Genomic DNA, 19900 nt, shown 5'->3' with positions numbered 1-19900 from the left:
TGTTGCTAGTTCTCAGGAGCTAGCGGAGGGTTTTGACCCTAATCGTTATCTCTGACCTGAATTTCAGCTTCGGCTGGTTCATTTGATTGCTCTGGAAGCATACTTTCAAGTCTATCTACAATCAATGACTCATCTCATCAGGCAACAATAATAGTGCCCAACATCACCCCACAGTCCAAGACCAAAAAAATTAAGCATACCCATGCAATAACGGTGCTAATAAGTAGTTCAATGGCTTTCACATACAACAGTCTAGATAATAAGCAAGTCAGTTCATATTCATGCTCAATCAGGGTGCTAATAAGCACGTTCTTAGTATTCATATGCATATAACAAGGTTAATAAGCATTCTCTAGCTTTCAGAAGCAGCAATAGTGATAATAAGCACGCACTTAGCAGTTATAAACAAATAACAGTGCTAATAAGCATTCTTCAATATTCATAGCAACAATGGTGCTAATAAGCACATTTTTATCATTCACATAGTATTCAAGGGCCAAGCATAGTACAAATCATGCTTCCTAATCAAGCATGCAAATAAGACATTCATATATCAAATAGGCAGGTAAACACAGATTCACATCAACCGTTACCGAACCATGAGTCAAGCTTGTCTTCAACGACGAGTGTACATGCCCAACCATTCTTAAGGAACCCTTAAACCTAAACCGCTCTGATACCAAGTTCTAATATCCTCCTAATCTAGGACCGTTAGACTGTGTAATTAAAATAGGGCTTAACTCTCTAAAAGAGTCATTTGGACATACAACGTGTAATAAAAACTAATACCAGGTTTAGGTTTAAAAAAATTTGGTAAAAATTCAACCATTTCATTAAAATAATTTAAGTTTGATACATGGAATCCCAACAGAGTTTAAAACTATTACAGACTCAAAATGAATACAAAAGCTGACATAAGCAGCAAAATCAGGGTCCAACCCTGGTTCCAACTAATACCCTTGGTCGTGGCGATCGAGCTAGTCGCATATGTACACTATGCCCCTGAAGCTCTCCAACTCATGGCTTGTCCAACTTTTCTTTTCCTTTACTTGTGCCATGTAGCACCCGTGAACCGAGGCTCAACAAGAAACATAATCATGCTCATAAGCAGTAAATCATCAAATCATAGAATCATAATTAGCATGGCTAGCAGTAATAACCCTACTCGTGCATGCATTCAATCCAGATAAGTGACTATAGATTCACACCAGGGCCTATTTCCCAATTCCCTGTATAAAAAACCTTAGAGTTGCCCAAGCGCACTCGGCGCTTATTATTTCAGGCAGTCATAGGGTCTTTCAAGCGTATATCATGCTTTTGGGTTAGCTTAACCACATCAAATGGTGTTCAGCACGCTAGTGGCGCCCTAGACTCACAAGCCGAGCCTTTAAACCCTCGACTAATAAACCGAGCCTTTTAAACCCTCGATTTATTATCCGAGTCTTTTAAACCCTCGACTTATAATCCAATCCTTTTAAACCCTCGACTTATAAGCCGAGCCTTTTTAACTAAATATACCATCGACTGATAAGCCAAGCTTTTAATCAGATACCAGATAGATCTTTGACTTATAAGTCGAGCTTTTAATTAGATACAATAGATAGATCCTCGACTTATAAGCCAAGTATTTCAGTCGAATATAATTTATAAACTCTCGACTTATAAGTCGAGCCTTTCAATCAGATATAACAGATAACCCTCGACTTATAAGCCGAGCCTTTCAATTAGATATAACAAATAAGATATCACTACTTAACACAGGTAAACACAATGCAATAAACATGTTTAATAATACATTCTAAGCATGGTTATAACCATGTTCTACAACCATGCCAAGCCCTAAACACAGACCGGGTGCAATTTTCTTACCTCAAGTCTTGAGTGAATAGCGTGTGACGACCCCGAGTACGGTCATTTCCTCCAGAGCATAACGGTTCACCCTATTCATAACCATAACAAGGAATAACTCTCATGATATGAACTAATAAAGGATTCCAGACTGAGTCCTAGCTTCTGGGACTCTGAATTCTACTAACCCGGGTAGTATAACCATTCTCGAGCTCTTAGGTTTGGGTTCCCATCACCCAAAAACCAAATTTCAAAATTTTCCCCAATTTGAGCTATAGCTCCCCCCCACCCCGCGCCACTAAGGGTCGCGGCGCAACAAGTCATAGAGCCCTGAGCCCAAAACCACAAGGCACGTGCCACAACGCAACCCGCCTAGCGTCGCAGCGCCAAGGTAGTTCGAGGCACCTCCTTTCCCCTCTGAGTTCATGACGGTCACGGTGCTCCAAGAACAGTGCCACAGTGCAACCTGCAAACCTAGAAAATAAAAGATTTTAAGATGAAATTTAAACCAGGCATAAAGATACTTACAATTTTATTTTTCGGTCGAGGAAATGATAGCAACGCCGGAGGTAATTACCTAGGAGTTTCTGGAAAATGAGGGAACACAGAAAGCATTTAAAATATTTTGAGAAGAAAGAAGAGGAAGTTTTTTTAATGCAAAGGTGGTAAGGTTCATGTATGATTCTACTATTTATACGTAAACTTCGGGAACCTATCTAAGCCACATGATTAGATTAGTTTGAGATCCAAGGGCCTAGATTAAATAAACTAAGTGGCGACAAAAGGTTGACAAGACAGTTGTCACAGTACTCGAAACCTGAACAGGCGCCTATTAAAGACCGACACATGTCTTGTACTCAAGTGAATGGGTAGGCACATTTTCACATAACAAAAGCCTAAAAGACCCTACTTTGTGCATCATAAGTGACGTCATGCACGAGTAGGAGCTTGGGAGGAAAGTGTTGTACCCCAAACATATGAGTTGAATTATTCAACATGGGGTACAACTGATAGACAATCGTATAAAGAAAGCGTACAGATAGAGCATCTAGCTAACTCTGGAGTGAGCATCTCGAGTCAAACTTGATAGCTTACGACAGCAAGATAGTCTCCAGATCACCTCTTGCGCCAACAACTTAGTTTGAGATGAGAGAGAACCAGATCGCCTTCATGAAATTCTGAGCATGAACTGTATCAATTCAGAGTAGTTCTTCGATACCCAGCTCGAAGAAAGTGTTCAGCTCGCGGAAGCCTGATCATGACGCACAGTGAAGGATCCCAAAAGTCTCGGAGATTCCTTATATATTCATTACTGCTTAGATATTATTCTGTATTTATTACCCCATATTGGGGACATAGAATCAATAGGAATTAATGTATTTATATAAATGGGATGTTACCCAAAAATGGATGTTACCATATTTATGCATGGTTACCCAAAACTGTCCAGGCATAATTCCCTATAAATACATGGGAGAATGGATAGAAAGGGGGATTGACATTTTGTATACTGAAACTCTGGTGAAATTGTCACAAATAATTTCACGGTGAGAACAAAACACATTAATAAAACCGACTCGTGGACTAGGTGGATTTTAACAATAAAACCACATAAAAAGTGTGTGTGTTCTTAATACTTTTTATTTATCCAATTACGGTTCAGTAAAAGCCTAATATTTCTATTTTTTGATTTCTTAATCCACTGTTGGTGAAAAATCGCATCAATAGATTGGTGCTTTCATTGAGAGCTTATTAGGCTTAATTCCCCATGCAAATTTCACCTAACAATCACCATGGTGGTCGTCCAATATATGTGAGACAACAAGACGGAACAACCTAGTGATCAGGAGGCTCACCGTACGACCATCCCCATTGAAGAAGGCTCATCCGCACATAGTCGTCCTGGAAAATAACATGTGGACCAAGAAGATGCTGGGAGCTCTGCCTCATGCCCACCAAATCCCCATCCTGGGTACCTGACAGCCATCGAGATGGAAAACGTCCATTTAAGGATTCATCTTGCCCAGGATAACAAGCAGATTGAGAAGATCTTGGCTTGATTAGCCCCTTATGCAACTGATATTAACACCAGAAGGAGGCAAAGTGGGTCCCATAGGTCCCACAAGAATAATCGACCCAATCTTAGCCGCTCTGTCAGAACTGCAACTCTAAGCTCCTTACCTACTAAGCGAATCAAGAAAAATACTCAACCTGCCAATCCTCACAGGAATCATCGACCTCATGTCAGTCGGTCTATTCGAACTACGACCCTGAGTTCCATACATTCTGAACGGATGCTCAACCTACTAACCCTCGCAGGGACAATCATTCAGCTCACACTCCCAGGAACCAGCCTGGCCAAACAAGGCGAGCTGGGACCGATTCAAGGAGAGGATACATCCCAAGAGACCCATCAGTGTCGCGGCCAGAACCTCTGACATAGAGAAATGAACTGACACTGCCTCCAACCCGAGAAATTGGAGTAGACAAACGGCGAGCTAATCTGGTGTGTCCCAATGGAACAAGGAGAGCTTTGCCAATGAGGCATCCTCCATCACCAATTTGGCATCCAACGCTACCTCGCCCACAAAGGAATGCTCCAACTTGAGGGGATAGCAGGAGAAATCCTCCCCTTGGAAGATGTTTTTATCCCATGGTCTCGCGCTAATAATCAAGGTCCTCGATCCCAGCCACGAGTAGTAAGATTCGCAAATGGAAGCTACTGGACAGAGAGCCAATGCCAAGGCAGGCATGAGAGCAACCTGGGGAATCATATAAGCTTTGCACAAAGCCTTCGCTCCGACCCACATTCCGACCTGCATGATCATCTGAACTCACAAAGAGGGCGCCCAGGGGAGATCCGTCTATCGCACGTGACAATGGGAATGTCCCGCCTAACCAACCTCAAGCTTGGAAGGATAATAACCCATCTAACATGTACAACAGGATGGGAGTTGATAACCAGCTCCTGAATAACCTAGACGCCAAGGATCCAACCCTTGAGCGGCTAGCCCTAATGGAAGAACATATGAAGAAACTCCTATATGGAAAAGGAGTTGATGATTGTGATTCCGATGAACAGCTCAAGCCTTTTGCTCCTAACATTGCGGCAACTCCGTATTCTATTGGCTTCAGGATGCCGACCATGCTCACATATGATGGAAACACCGACCCATCCAATCACCTCGGAACTTTCAACACATTATTGATGGCCCACAACGTTGGGTTAGACTTAAGATTTATCTTGTTCCCCATAACACTGACTAGACCAGCCAAGTTGTGCTTCAATAAGTACAAGAAACATTCAATCACCTTGTGGAAGAAACTGTCTTCTAAATTTAAGAGGCCATTTTGAGCTGCGAAGGAAGCTCGCATTGAATTAGATTCATTGGCCAACATCAAACAACATCCCGGTGAGTCCTTGAAGGCATATCTAAACCTATTTACCAATGCAGCAGCACGAGCTAAGGATGCTGATGACAGCTCCAAGCTCAAGGCTATGAGGACATGGATCAGAGTATGAGGTGATTTATGGAAAGAACTCAAGCGGAAAGGAGTTAAGAGTGTAGATGAATTCCTGGCTCGATCTAAGGAATGGATAACTCTTGAGGAGGCACAATCTACTATCACAGGAACCAGCCAGACTCTTGTTCAGCCCGCTACAGCGGTAATGGATGCTACAACTACAGCTCAGCCCGCTACCCTGAATTACCAGGTAGGGAGTATTAAGCGAAAGGGGACTGGTGAGGGCGACCAGAATGGAACTAATACTGAATCGAAAAATACACGAGAGCGTATATACACCACTTATACCAACTTGATAGATACACGAGAACGTATCTTCCTGAAAAACTCTAACTTCCTTCCATGGAAGAATTTGGAGCCCCTGAGGCACCAGAGGGTGAAGAGAGACCTCGCCAAATTATGTCGATATCACAGTGACATCAGCCACAACACTGATGATTGCTGTCAGCTAAAAGATGAGATCAAGACTTTCATCCATGCTGGACCAATAGCCCAATATGCTTGAAACATAGTAGTTCCCAATCACCCAGCAAGGCAAGACCTTCAACCAACTCAAGAAAATCTAGTCAGTCAACCCCAAGCTCAACCAGATCATGGAAATCAAATTGCCCATTCTCCAATAGAAAGGAGGGACATAGCCACTATTGCTGGAGGACCTCATTCGGCGGGCACGAGTAATGGGGCCCATAAGAGGTACATACAAGAGCTGAAAACCCACAATGGTACTGAGTTCATTCCAGAGCAGAGGATGTCAAAACAACAACAGTTGGAGAAACAACAAATCATTTTCACGGAAGTGGACACTAGCCACGTCCAATTTCTGCATAATGATCCGCTGGTGATAACCCTCAAACTCGCCAATCAAAGAGTACAAAGAATACTAAATGATAATGGGAGCTCTGTAAACGTGCTATTCAGATCCACCCTAGAAAATATGGGGCTATTTGTAGCCAATCTTAAGGTGACCTTGATGACCCTATACATATTCTCAAGAGAAGGAATTGCAACCATAGGGACGATCGAGCTTGTAGTGACACTGGGAGATGATATGCGAGTTGTTTCTAAAATGCTTGAATTCGTTGTAATTGATTGCTCGACTGCATATAACACAATTTTGGGATGACCCGCACTGATGACTTTTTAAGCTATCACCTCAATCCGACATCTAGCAATGAAGTTCCCCTCGACCTCAGGTATGTGTACTGTAAGAGGAGATCAACTCACTACCTGAGAATGCTATAGCATTTCTATGAAGGAAAATTCACAACCCGGGTAGCAAGCGATTGTCATCATTGAGGGGAATGAGGAGCCTCAGGTAATGGAAATTGCCCATGGGGCAGAAGAACCTCAGGAAGGAGATAATGAGGTCGCCCAACAGGATGACATTGATCTGAGATTAGGCAAAGACATGTCTGAGCTCCAAGCATTGGAAGAGCTCAAGGAACTTAGTATCAACCCAGAGGTACCTTCAAGGGTTATAAAGATTGGAAAAATCTTGGAACTGAAAGGAAGAAGGAGTTGATCAAGTTTTTGAGAAATAACATGGACATCTTTGCTTGATCACATGAAGATATGGTGGGAATCAATCCTAATGTTTGATGCATACTTTGAATCTGGATAGGAATGTGCCTACAAAGGTATAGAAACAAATGGTTTTGGGGTATGAGCAATCATAAGCTTTAGAAGAAGCAGTAGCTCGCTTACTTAAGTGTGGGTTCATAAGGGAAGCAAAATATTCGACCTAGATTGCTAACCCTGTTTTGGTCCCAAAGCCCAATGGATAGTGGAGAACTTGCATTGACTTCAATAAGGCATGTCCTAAGGATTGTTTCCCACTACTTTGAATTGATCAATTGGTAGACACAATAGCTGGTCATGAGCTCATGTCTTTCATGGATGCATATTATGGATATAACCAGATCGCGATGAACCCTGCAGACCAAGAGCACACTAGCATCATGACTGAGCATAACATATACTGCTACAAGGTTATGTCATTCAGGATGAAGAATGCTGGTGCAACATACCAACGGCTAGTCAACAAAATGTTCATTAACTAGATCGGGAAAAACATGGAAGTTTATGTTAGGAGTGTGTCCTAAAGGCATGTAAAGACATTTGTTTTTCTGTGAATAAATAAATACAATGGTTATTATTATTGTTATATTTAGATTGTTAAATTATAGTTTGAATAATTTTGTAAATATCAGAAAAATTCCATATTCATTATTGAGGATGTGATCTTGTATTAGTACGAGAGAATTAAGATCACATGAATGAATAAAAATAGTCAACAACAACAAATTAAAGTTATGGAATTCTTTAATTGGAGTTGTAAGTACGGTTTACTGAGTATCATAATGATACAAATAATGGATTATTGATGTGGTAAGACATCTCAGTAAAGGTGTTTTATATAATATGATTATATATGACATGGACCGATATAAATTAAAGTCTTTATCCAAAAACCATTTAACAATAAAGACTTGCAATTCATATCATAACTGATGATCATTTATAGATCAACCTAAATCCTGAGTGTTCATGAACTCATGTTCATGTTTATTAAATATTTTGATTCATTGGTTAAGGTCTCTTCAAAGAATGAGGCTAATGACTTTTGTTTTGGAGATTTAATATCATGGATGGCTGGGAACATGTATCAACAATACAAAATCTAATCTTTCCTAACGGTTCGTATATTCGTTCCCTTAAGGGTTAATTCTGGAACTGAATGATTTTGAGCTAAAATCTATAATTAGATTATAGATTAATTATTCACTAGTGAATTAATGGTACTTAAGGAATAAGATGTAAATTAGAAAGGTAAAATGGTAATTCTTCCATTCTAATTTATGAACTAATTAATTAAAGGGTTGAACTATTGTAAGATGGTTATATCAATGGACGACTTAAGAAAATATTTCTCTAAAAGTATATCTATAACATAAAGAGTGCAATTCTAAATTTATAGTGGAGTAATATCATAATTAATAAATTAATTATTATAATTAAAGAGTTTAATTATTTAGTTTATTTATTGGACCTTAATGTTATAGGTCCATGGTCCCCGAAATTGTTCAAACAAACACTGACAAAGGTAAATACAAAAATGAGCAAAAAGGACTTATGTGATAAGTAAAATATTTTTCTATGTATCAAACATAATTATTGTATAATTATGTGTAATTAATTAATTATTTGATTTAACAAAAATATAATTAATTTTGAATTAATTTATTTTTGGGATTTTTGGTATTTAAATAATAATAAAAATTGGGAAAAATCACATGCCATCACTGGCATATGGTACACATGTAGCACAGTGCACAGTCACTATGCTACAGGCATAAGAGACTGTGAGCAGTTTTTAGGTTCCACAATTTTAGTTATTTAAATATTAAATAAATAATGAGATATTGTAATATGATTAAAATATTATTATTTAAACAAAAATCTGATAACTAATTAGTTATTTTCAAATTGTTTAAAATAACTAAGATTTTATTTTAATATATTGGATATATTAAATATAGGATATCAGTTTTTTCAGAACGTAACTTTTCAGGGATAGAAAAATATCTAGAAATCTCTCTCAAAGAAAGAGAACAGTGATATATACAAAAGTCACTGTTCTTCACAAAACCTAGGTCCAAACTTTATCAGATCTCATGTGTTGAGAACATCTGATAAATAGATTTTGCCTATTATTTTGTATAGCGAGCCCACACTCGTTCTTTGTGTGCTGAGAACATTTTGGAAGATCTTGGTGTGAGATCTCAAGGATTTAGCCATACAAAAAGATAGCAGCAAGGAAGGACCTAAGGTAGTTTTTCTATTCATGTCTTTGATTCAATATATATATATGCATGTGAAGAAGTAGATCTAGAAATCTTATGGGATTAAATTAACAATTTGATTGTTGTTCTGCTGCGTATAATCTCTGATTTGATAAATAAAAACCAACAAATGGTACCAGAGCCATCTTCACACACACACATATATATATATATATTGAATCTGTGTGGGTTTACTTTTATGCATTTATTTATTTTGATGAATGAATGGATGGCTTAATGTGATTGAATGCATGAGAATGTTGAATCGTTAATTGTATGGTGTTTTTGGGTTAGGATTTGTTTATGATTAGATCATTGTGTAAGCCATTAAAGGGCATACGATTTATGTAATTTTATTTGGTTTTTGGCACCATAAAATTGTAATTTCGATCACACAAAAGTCAGAACGGAGCCCGGGATTCAGAATTCAGCCATTGCTCCTCCGAGGCCGCCCTCCGAGCCGCTACCAGGATGTTGTACGGACGTCCATATGGACGGGTCCGTACGATTCCGTACAACCGGGCCTCGACAGCCCCGTTTGATGCCACGTGTCCTCGTCCTGCTGGTCCATAATTTTTTTTTATTTTCTGAAATTATTTTGTTATTTTTTAAAATTTTAAAAATGTTAAATATCCTATTTATTAGAAATTTGATATTTAAATAATGTGATAATTTTGTTATCCTAACAAACATTTTTTTGAAAGTCTAATTTCAAAATTTAATTTTAAAATTAACAGATTTTATTTAATTATTTCAGTTTCTAATTTTAATTAAAAGTTGTTTTAATTAAAAAGAAAAATAAAAATTATGATTATTTAAAAGTTTGTTTTAATTAATCAAAAATACTTAGAAAATTGTTTTCTTATAATTATTCTTGACCAACAACGACACATATCCTACCGACAGTAAAGTAAAGAAGCCTGATGAAGATCAAGGCAGTTTTATTTTTTGATTTTATAAAGTGGTTGTAAAATTAGAAATACCCAAAAGCACCCGGTTCAACATTTATTATTTATTTATTTAAATAATTATTTTCATGTGATTGATAACATGTTCATGCATTTTATGTCATACATAAAAACCCACACAGTCATAATCATGCATCTCATTAGTAGAAACATGATTATTATGATTGTCCTATATGTTTATATGAATTGTTTTGCGAAATCAATTGCATGTAAATTACTTAGTTTTATTTTTGAAAACTTGGTAAAATATCACACCAATTTTAAGTCTTTATGACTTATTTTCTTTAAACCAACTTTATTTTAAAAATTGTTTTTTTTAGTAAAGTTTAGATGAACATGATTGGTAATTTAAAATTAGATATGGACCTAGAAACTCGCTTTCTTTCCAATTTTAATTATGTTCATAAGGTTTAAAGATGTTATAATTAATTTGGAATTAATTATGTTAAAAACACTTATTTCAAAATAGTGAGTGGGAGAGGGTTGATATCTCAAACATAACCCATGGTCTCCATCATTAATATAACACCGTGAGATATGAATAGCGCCTCGCGACGGCTTTGTTTTCGTCCCCCTAAGGAAGGTGTCTAGACATATCAATAGCAAGGTTGCATTTCTTACATAGATAGGAACTAATGATGTATATTAGGCTTGACCGACCCTAAGGTGGCATGTCCTAAATTAAGTCATGAACTCTGAAATAATGGGTTACACTCACAAAGGTATGATTAAGCTTTTGCAGTGGATAATCATAACTTGACCAAACTAAGTAGTACTTTAATGTTTAAAAGAGAAAATAAAGAGTTATTTTAAGTTTTAAACAATAAAGATAAAAATGTCTTATAAATTCTCTAAAATTAATTTGACAGACCCTAAGGCAGCACTTTAATTGTTAGAAAATTTTATCGTGGAAATTAATCTTTATTTTATGTGTTTTAATTGTGCTCATGCATCACGTTTAATTTCTGAAAACTTTGATATTTATTTTTCTAAATATAATAATAATATTTGTATTTTTTATTTTATTCAGAATATGTCTGTCTCTAGAAATCCCATCACTGCTTTGATCGCACAAGAAAAATTAACTGGTGATAACTTCATAAAATGGAAATCAAATATGAATATGTTGTTGGTTAGCGAAAACCACAAGTTGGTCCTAAATGAGGAATGTCCTGAAAAACCTGGCGTCAATGCCCCGAAACATGTTAAGGACAAATTTGATGCATGGATTCAATCCAACAACAAAGCCAAGTGCTATATGCTTGTAAGCATGAGTGATGTCTTACGAACAAAGCATGAATCCATGGAAACTGCTTTTGAGATACTAGAATCTCTTAAGGAAATGTTTGGACGCCCATCTGATCAAAGCTGTCATGAGGCTACTAGAACCTACATGAATGCTAAGATGAAGAAAGGTCAATCTGTGTGTGAGCATGTTTTGAACATGATCAGTGTACTTCATGAAGCTGAGACACATGGAGCACTCATGGATGAAAATACACAAGTAAGCATTATACTTGAGTCTTTAACTCCTGCTTTTTCTACATTCACAACAAATTATGTCATGAACAAATTAGATTTTAACATGACACAATTGCTGAATGAATTACAAACTCTTGAGTCTTTGAATAAGACCATCTCAAGCCAGGCTGAAGCAAAACCATCTTCTTCTAAGAAGAAAAGAAAAAGCAATAACAATGGCAGCAAACCTAAAAAGGACAATCCGAAAAATGCAATGAAGTCATTCAAGGCACCCGAGAACAAAAAGAACAATGACCCCAAACAAAAGGCACCCAAAGGAAAGTGTTAACATTGTAATGTCGATGGTCATTGGAAGAGAAACTGTCCAATGTATCTCACCGAGCTAAAAGAGAAAAAGAAAGGTAAATCAGATTTACTAGTACTTGAAGCTTGTACGGTGGAACAAGATAAATTATCATGGATAGTTGATTCTGGTTCCACTAACCATGTTTATTCTTGTTTGCAGATGCTTGAGTCCGCAAAGCAGTTGGAGCAAGGAGAGATGACTATGAGAGTGGGAAGTGGAGCGCTTGTTTAAGCTAAAGCATGCGGAACAGTTCGTTTAAATTTTAAGAACAATTTTCTAGTTTTGAATAATGTGTTATTTATTCCTGAAATTACTATAAACATTATTTCTTTATCTTTGCTACATGAACAAAAATTTGGTATTTCTTTTAATAATAGTATGATTTTTATTTCAAGGAATGGAAACAATATTTGTCATGCAAAACAAAAGGACGGACTGTAGATGCTTAATCCAATAGAAAAATTGCTCAATAATTCTGAATTGTTTAAAGTAGTTGTTCCACAAAGTAACAAAAGACAAAAGGTTTCTAAAGAAAATGACACGTATCTATGGCACTTAAGATTAGGTCATATTAGTCTAGATAGGATAAACCGGTTATCTAAAGATGGACCTCTAAGGGAACTAACAGTTGGAACCCTACCGATTTGTGAATCCTATTTAGAAGGAAAATTGACTAAACGACCTTTCACTTCAAAGGGAAATAGAGCCAAAGAACCACTAGAGCTAATACATAGTGATGTATATGGTTCAATTAACATTCAAGCTCGAGGTGGTTATGATTATTTTGTCACATTTACTGACGACTATTCTAGATACGGTCATGTTTACCTAATGCTTAAGAAGTCAGAAACTTTTGATAGGTTTAAAGACTTCAAAGCCTTAGCAGAGAAGCAATTAGGTAAATCTTTAAAAACACTCCGATTTGATCGTGGTGGTGAATATTTGGATTCTGAATTCAAAGATTTCTTGCTGGAGCATGGAATTCTATCCCAACTCACCGCACTTGGAACACCACAACAAAACGAAGTTTCAGCAAGAAGAAATCGGACCCTGTTGGACATGGTCAGGTCTATGTTAATCTACTCTTCACTTCCCTTATCATTTTGGGGATATGCACTTCAAACAGCTAACTACATTTTGAATGTAGTTCCGTCCAAAGCTGTGACAAAGACACCTCTAGAACTATGGAATGGAAGTAAACCTAGTTTATGACATTTCCGTATTTGGGGATGTCCTGTTCGTGTGCTAAGACCCAAATCTGGAAAACTGGATTCTAGGTTTGAGGTGTGTATATTTGTGGGCTATGCTCCAGAAACAAGAGGTGGATATTTCTATAGCCCAAGTGATCAAAGGTATTTGTTTCGACAAATGCAACCTTTTTAGAACACGACTATATGAATGATTTTAAACCTCGGAGCAAAGTAATTTTAGAGGAACTAATGACAGATAATATTTCATCTCCGTCTTCTTCATCAATTAATGATAAAACAACCAAAGAAACCATAATTCCTGAAAAGGAAAAACCAGTGCAACGTCGTAGTGGGAGGATTGTGAGACAACCTATTCGCTACGAACATGAGGCACACGTTCTTGTATCAGATACTGAAAAGGACGATCCATTGAATTTTAAAGAAGCAATGGAAGACCCTGATGTTGATAAGTGGCAAGATGCCATGAATCAAGAAATGGAATCAATGTATTCCAATTTAGTCTGGGAACTTGTAGATCTGCCTGACAATGTTAATGCCATTGGATGCAAATGGATCTACAAGAAGAAAAGGGGTGCAGATGGAAAGGTAGAGACCTATAAAGCAAGGCTTGTGCCCAAAGGCTACACACAGAGAGAGGGTGTGGACTATGAACAAACATTTTCTCTTGTGGCCATGCTTAAGTCCATTTGCATACTTTTATCCATAGTTGCCATCTATGATTATGAGATATGGCAAATGGACGTCAAGACAGCCTTTCTGAATGGCCACCTTGATGAAACCATTTATATGGAACAACCAAAAGTGTTTATAAAGAAGGATCAAGATAAAAAAGTATGCAAGTTGTTGAAATCCATATATGGATTGAAACAAGCATCAAGATCTTGGAACTTAACATTTGATGAAACTATTAAAACATATGGTTTCGAACAAAATGTTGACGAAGCATGTGTTTATAAATACATCAAAGGAAAAATTGTGGTTTTCTTAGTCCTTTATGTTGATGATATCCTACTCATTGGGAATGATGTAGAGACATTATCAAATGTAAAGAAATGGTTGGCTGACAAATTCCAAATGAAAGATTTGGGAGAAGCGAGCTATGTTCTAGGTATTAAAATTCTAAGAGATAGAAAGAACAAGCTCCTAGCACTTTCACAAGCAAATTATATTGATAAAGTGCTTGAAAGATTCTCTATGGAGAATTCCAAAAAGGGTCAATTGCCGACCAAACATTGAATTACTCTTTGCAGAGATCGGTGTCCAAAGACACCACAAGAGCAAGAGGATATGAGAAAGTATCCCTATGCATCAGCTGTAGGGAGCCTAATGTATGCAATGTTATGTACCAGACCTGACATATGTTATGCAGTAGGGATTGTCAGTCGTTATCAATCAAATCCAAGTTTGGAACACTGGATTGCGGTGAAACATATTCTCAAGTATCTCAGGAGAACGAGAGACTATATGCTAGTATATTCGGGTAGTGACCTCGAACCTACTCGGTACACTGACTCAGATTTTCAATCTGACAAGGATAGTAGAAAGTCTACTTCTGGGCCAGTATTCACTCTTGGTGGTGGAGCAGTTGTCGGGAGAAGCATTAAGCAATCCAGTATAGTTGATTCAACCATGGAAGCTGAATACATAGCAGCTTGTGAAGTAGCTAAATAAGCAGTTTGGCTGAAAAAGTTCTACACAGATTTGGAAGTAGTTCCAGAAGTGGAGAAACCACTTGTTCTTTACTGTGACAACAGTGGAGCAGTGGCCAATTCTAAAGAACTAAGAAGCCACAAGAGGGGAAAGGATATAGAGCACAAATACCACTTAGTCAGAGAAATTGTACATAAAGGAGATGTGACTATTCTGAAAATCGCATCAGAACACAACCTGGCGGACCCGTTCACGAAGACGCTTCCAGCAAAGCAATTCGAGGGCCATGTATGTAATATGGGATTGAGAGAAATGCCTCACTTGCTTTAAATACAAGTGGGAGATTGTTAGGAGTGTGTCCTAAAAGCATGTAAAGACATTTGTTTTTCGGTGAATAAATAAATACAATGGTTTATTATCATTGTTATATTTAGATTGTTTAATTATTGTTTGAATAATTTGTAAATATCAGAAAAATTCCATATTCATTATTGAGGATGTGATCTTGTATTAGTATGAGAGAATTAAGATCACATGAATGAATAAAAATAGTCAACAACAACAAATTAAAGTTATGGAATTCTTTAATTGGAGTTGTAAGTACGGTTTACTGAGTATCATAATGATACAAATAACGGATTATTGATGTGGTAAGACATCTCGGTAAAGGTGCTTTATATAATATGATTATATATGACATGGACCGATATGAATTAAAGTCTTTATCCAAAAACCATTTAACAATAAAGACTTGTAATTTATATCATAACTGATGATCATTTATAGATCAACCTAAATCCTGAGTGTTCATGAACTCCTGTTCATGTTTATTAAATCTTTTGATTCATTCGTTAAGGGCTCTTCAAAGAATGAGGCTAATGACTTTTGTTTTGGAGATTTAATATCATGGATGGCTGGGAGCATGTATCAACAATACGGAATCTAATCTTTCCTAACAGATCGTATATTAGTTCCCTTAAGGGTTAATTCTGGAACTGAATGATTTTGAGCTCAAATCTATAATTAGATTATAGATTAATTATTCACTAGTGAATTAATGGTACTTAAGGAATAAGAAGTAAATTAGAAAGGTTAAATGGTAATTCTTCCATTCTAATTTATGAACTAATTAATTAGAGGGTTGAACTATTGTAAGATGGTTATATCAGTGGACGACTTAAGAAAAAGATTTCTGTAAAAGTATATCTATAACATAAAGAGTGTAGTTCTGAATTTATAGTGGAGTAATATCAGAATGAATAAATTAACTATTATAATTAAAGAGTTTAATTATTTAGTTTATTTAATGGAGCTTAATGTTATGGGTCCATGGTCCTCGAAATGGCTCAAACAAACACTGACAAAGGTAAATACAAAAATGGGCAAAAAGGACTTATGTGATAAGTAAAATATTTTTCTATGTATCAAACATAATTATTGTATAATTATGTGTAATTAATTAATTATTTGATTAACAAAAATATAATTAATTTTGAATTAATTTATTTTTGGGATTTTTGGAATTTAAATAATAATAAAAATTGGGAAAAATCACATGCCATCACTGTCATGTGGTACACGTGTAGCATAGTGCACAGTCACTGTGATACACACATAAGAGACTGTGAGCAGTTTCTAGGTTCCACAATTTTAGTTATTTAAATATTAAATAAATAATGAGATATTGTAATATGATTAAAATATTATTATTTAAACAAAAATCTGATAACTAATTAGTTATTTTCAAATTGTTTAAAATAACTAAGATTTTATTTTAATATATTGGATATATTAAATATAGGATATCAGTTTTTTCAGAACGTAACTTTTCAGGGATAGAAAAATATCTAGAAATCTCTCTCAAAGAAAGAGAACAGTGATATATACAAAAGTCACTGTTCTTCACAAAACCTAGGTCCAAACTTTATCAGATCTCATGTGTTGAGAACATCTGATAAATAGATTTTGCCTATTATTTTGTATAGCGAGCCCACACTCGTTCTTTGTGTGCTGAGAACATTTTGGAAGATCTTGGTGTGAGATCTCAAGGATTTAGCCATACAAAAAGATAACAGCAAGGAAGGACCTAAGGTAATTTTTCTATTCATGTCTTTGATTCAATATATATATGCATGTGAAGAAGTAGATCTAGAAATCTTATGGGATTAAATTAACAATTTGATTGTTGTTCCACTGCGTATAATCTCTGATTTGATCAATAAAAACCAACATTTTATGTCGATGATATGCTCGTTAAATCAAAGACTGCTAGCAACCATGTATCCGGTCAGGAAGAATGTTTTGGCATGCTAAGGAAATATGACATGAAGCTAAATCTCTAGAAGTGCACCTTTGGGGTTTCCTCGGGAAATTTTTTGGGCTTCCTAGTCAACACAGGGGGGATAGAGGTGAACCCAGAGAAGATCAGGTCATTATTAGAAATTTCTTCGCCTAGGTTGTGTTAAATAAGTACAGAGCTTAACTGGGAAGGTGGCAGCCCTAAACCACTTTATTTCAAAATCCACTGACAAGTGTCTCCTGTTCTACAACTTGTTTAGGGGAAACAAAAAGTTTGCGTGGACCGAAGAATGTGAGCAGACATTTCAGCATCTGAAAACTCACCTGGTTGAATCCCCCATATTATCAAAACCAGTAGCTAGGGAACGTTTGTTCTTATTCCTAGCTGTGATAGAAAATGCGATCAACGCCGTATTAGTTCGAGAAGAAAATCGATCACAAAAGTTAGTGTACTACATGAGTAAAAGGCTTCTAGGAGTTGAATCCATATACCTTTAATAGAAAAATTCACATTTTTCTTGATCTTGGCCTCGAGAAAACTCAGGCCATATTTCCAGTCCCACACTGTCCACGTCTTAATCGATTATCCTTTAAGGCAGGTCTTGCAAAAACCTGAAGCATCGAGACATTTGCTTAAGTCGGACATCGATCTCAATCAGTTTGAGATGTCATATAAGCCACGCACATCAATCAAGAGTCAAGCACTTGCTGATTTTGTGACAGAATGCATAGGTTTCCCGGACGAGCCAATGAGAGAATTAGTGCAAGAGTTATGGAAACTCTTCATTGATGGATCATCTAATGAGAATGGATTCAGAGCTGGGATAATTCTGATCTCACCTAAGGGACATTGATTCCACACAGCCCTAAGGTTCGGTTTTGAAGCATCAAACAATGAAGCAAAGTACGAGGGTCTATTGGTGGGAATACGAGTAGCAAAAGAACTGAAAGCAAAAGCAATCCAATGTTACAGTGATTCCCAGCTCGTGGTTAATTATATATTAAAGGAGTATCAAGCTCGAGGTATCAAAATGGTGGCTTCTCTAGCTAAGGTTAAAGATGAGTTTTCTGAGTTTGAGTTCTGCTCCATTGAGCAGGTACCCCACGAGCAGAATTCGAATGGTGATGCTTTGGCATGACTTGCCACCACCAAGGAGGTGGACATGTTAAACGTAGTCCCAATGAATTTCTTAGAACAACCAAGCATAACGGAAGAGTGGATTGAGGTCTGAGTGGTAGACACAAAACCGACCTGGATAACTCCCATAGTAGAGTACCTCACAACCGATAAGCTACCAAATGACCGAAAGGATGCAAGAAATTTTTTATATCAAGTTATGCGGTATGTTATAGTTGAGGTAATTTTGACGAGGGCATTCGATACCCCTCCTGCGGTGTGTTTTACCTAAGGAAGCACAGACTATCCTGTGTGAGATACATTAAGGATTTTGTGGAGGCCACACTGGGGAGCAAAACCTGGCTCTAACAATATTGAGGGAGGGCTATTTTTGGCCTACGCTCAAAAAAGACTCGGCCTCATACATTCAAAAATGTGACAAGTGCCAATGCTTTGCCACAATTTCTTGAGCAACACCCATGGAGTAACCATGATTTCATCCCCCTAGCCATTCGCATTATAGGGGATCGACCTGATTGGTTCGCTACCAACTGAACAAGGAGAAGTTTGCTATGCAGTTGTTGCCATTGACTACTTTACAAAGTGGGTTGAGGTCGAGCCTCTAGCAACCATAACCTCAAAGAGAGTCTTGGATTTTACCGTGAATAACATTATATGTCATTTTTGACTCTCAAAGAAGATCGTGTCCAACAACAAAACCCAGTTCGATAGTGATCTTTTCATGAACTTTGTGAGAAGTACGACATAGCCAAGAGTTTTTCTTCAATGGTGTATCCGCAAGTTAATGGGCATGTCAAGGATGTAAATAAAATCCTAAAGGTGAGCTTAATGAAATGAGTAGACGAAGCTAAGGAATTATGGACTGATCAGCTCCCACAAGTACTTTGGGCCTGTAGGACCTCACATCACACCTCCACATGGTACACTCCCTTCTCTTTAACCTTTGGGAGTGAGGCACTAGTGATGTCACATAGACAAAAAACCTTCGATCAGGATCGAAACCACGACTTGCTTAACGCATCTAGACTTGATCGAGGAAAAATGGGAGGAGTCATAGTTACAGCTCGCCCATTATCAGCAGAGGATTACTTGCTATTTTAATGCAAAATTCAAAGGCCGAAGTCTCAAACTGGGTGATTTAGTGCTTCGAAGGGTATTTTTGGCGAACAAAGATCCTAAGAATGGCGTATTGGGACCGAATTGTGAAGGACCCTACCAGATTGTTGAAATCTTGCGTGAATGTGTTAGGAGTGTGTCCTAAAAGCATGTAAAAACATTTGTTTTTTCTGTGAATAAATAAATACAATGGTTTATTATTATTGTCATATTTAGATTGTTAAATTATTGTTTGAATAATTTTGTAAATATCAGAAAAATTCCATATTCATTATTGAGGATGTGATCTTGTATTAGCACGAGAGAATTAAGATCACTTGAATGAATAAAAATAGTCAACAACGACAAATTAAAGTTATGGAATTCTTTAATTGGAGTTGTAAGTACGGTTTACTGAGTATCATAATGATACAAATAATCTAGATTCGGATTATTGATGTGGTAAGACATCTCGGTAAAGGTGTTTTATATAATAT

The sequence above is a fragment of the Humulus lupulus genome, chromosome 4 (genome assembly GCF_963169125.1).
Source record: "Humulus lupulus chromosome 4, drHumLupu1.1, whole genome shotgun sequence".
Lineage (NCBI taxonomy): Eukaryota > Viridiplantae > Streptophyta > Magnoliopsida > Rosales > Cannabaceae > Humulus > Humulus lupulus.
Note: the sequence above shows the minus strand (reverse complement) of the source record.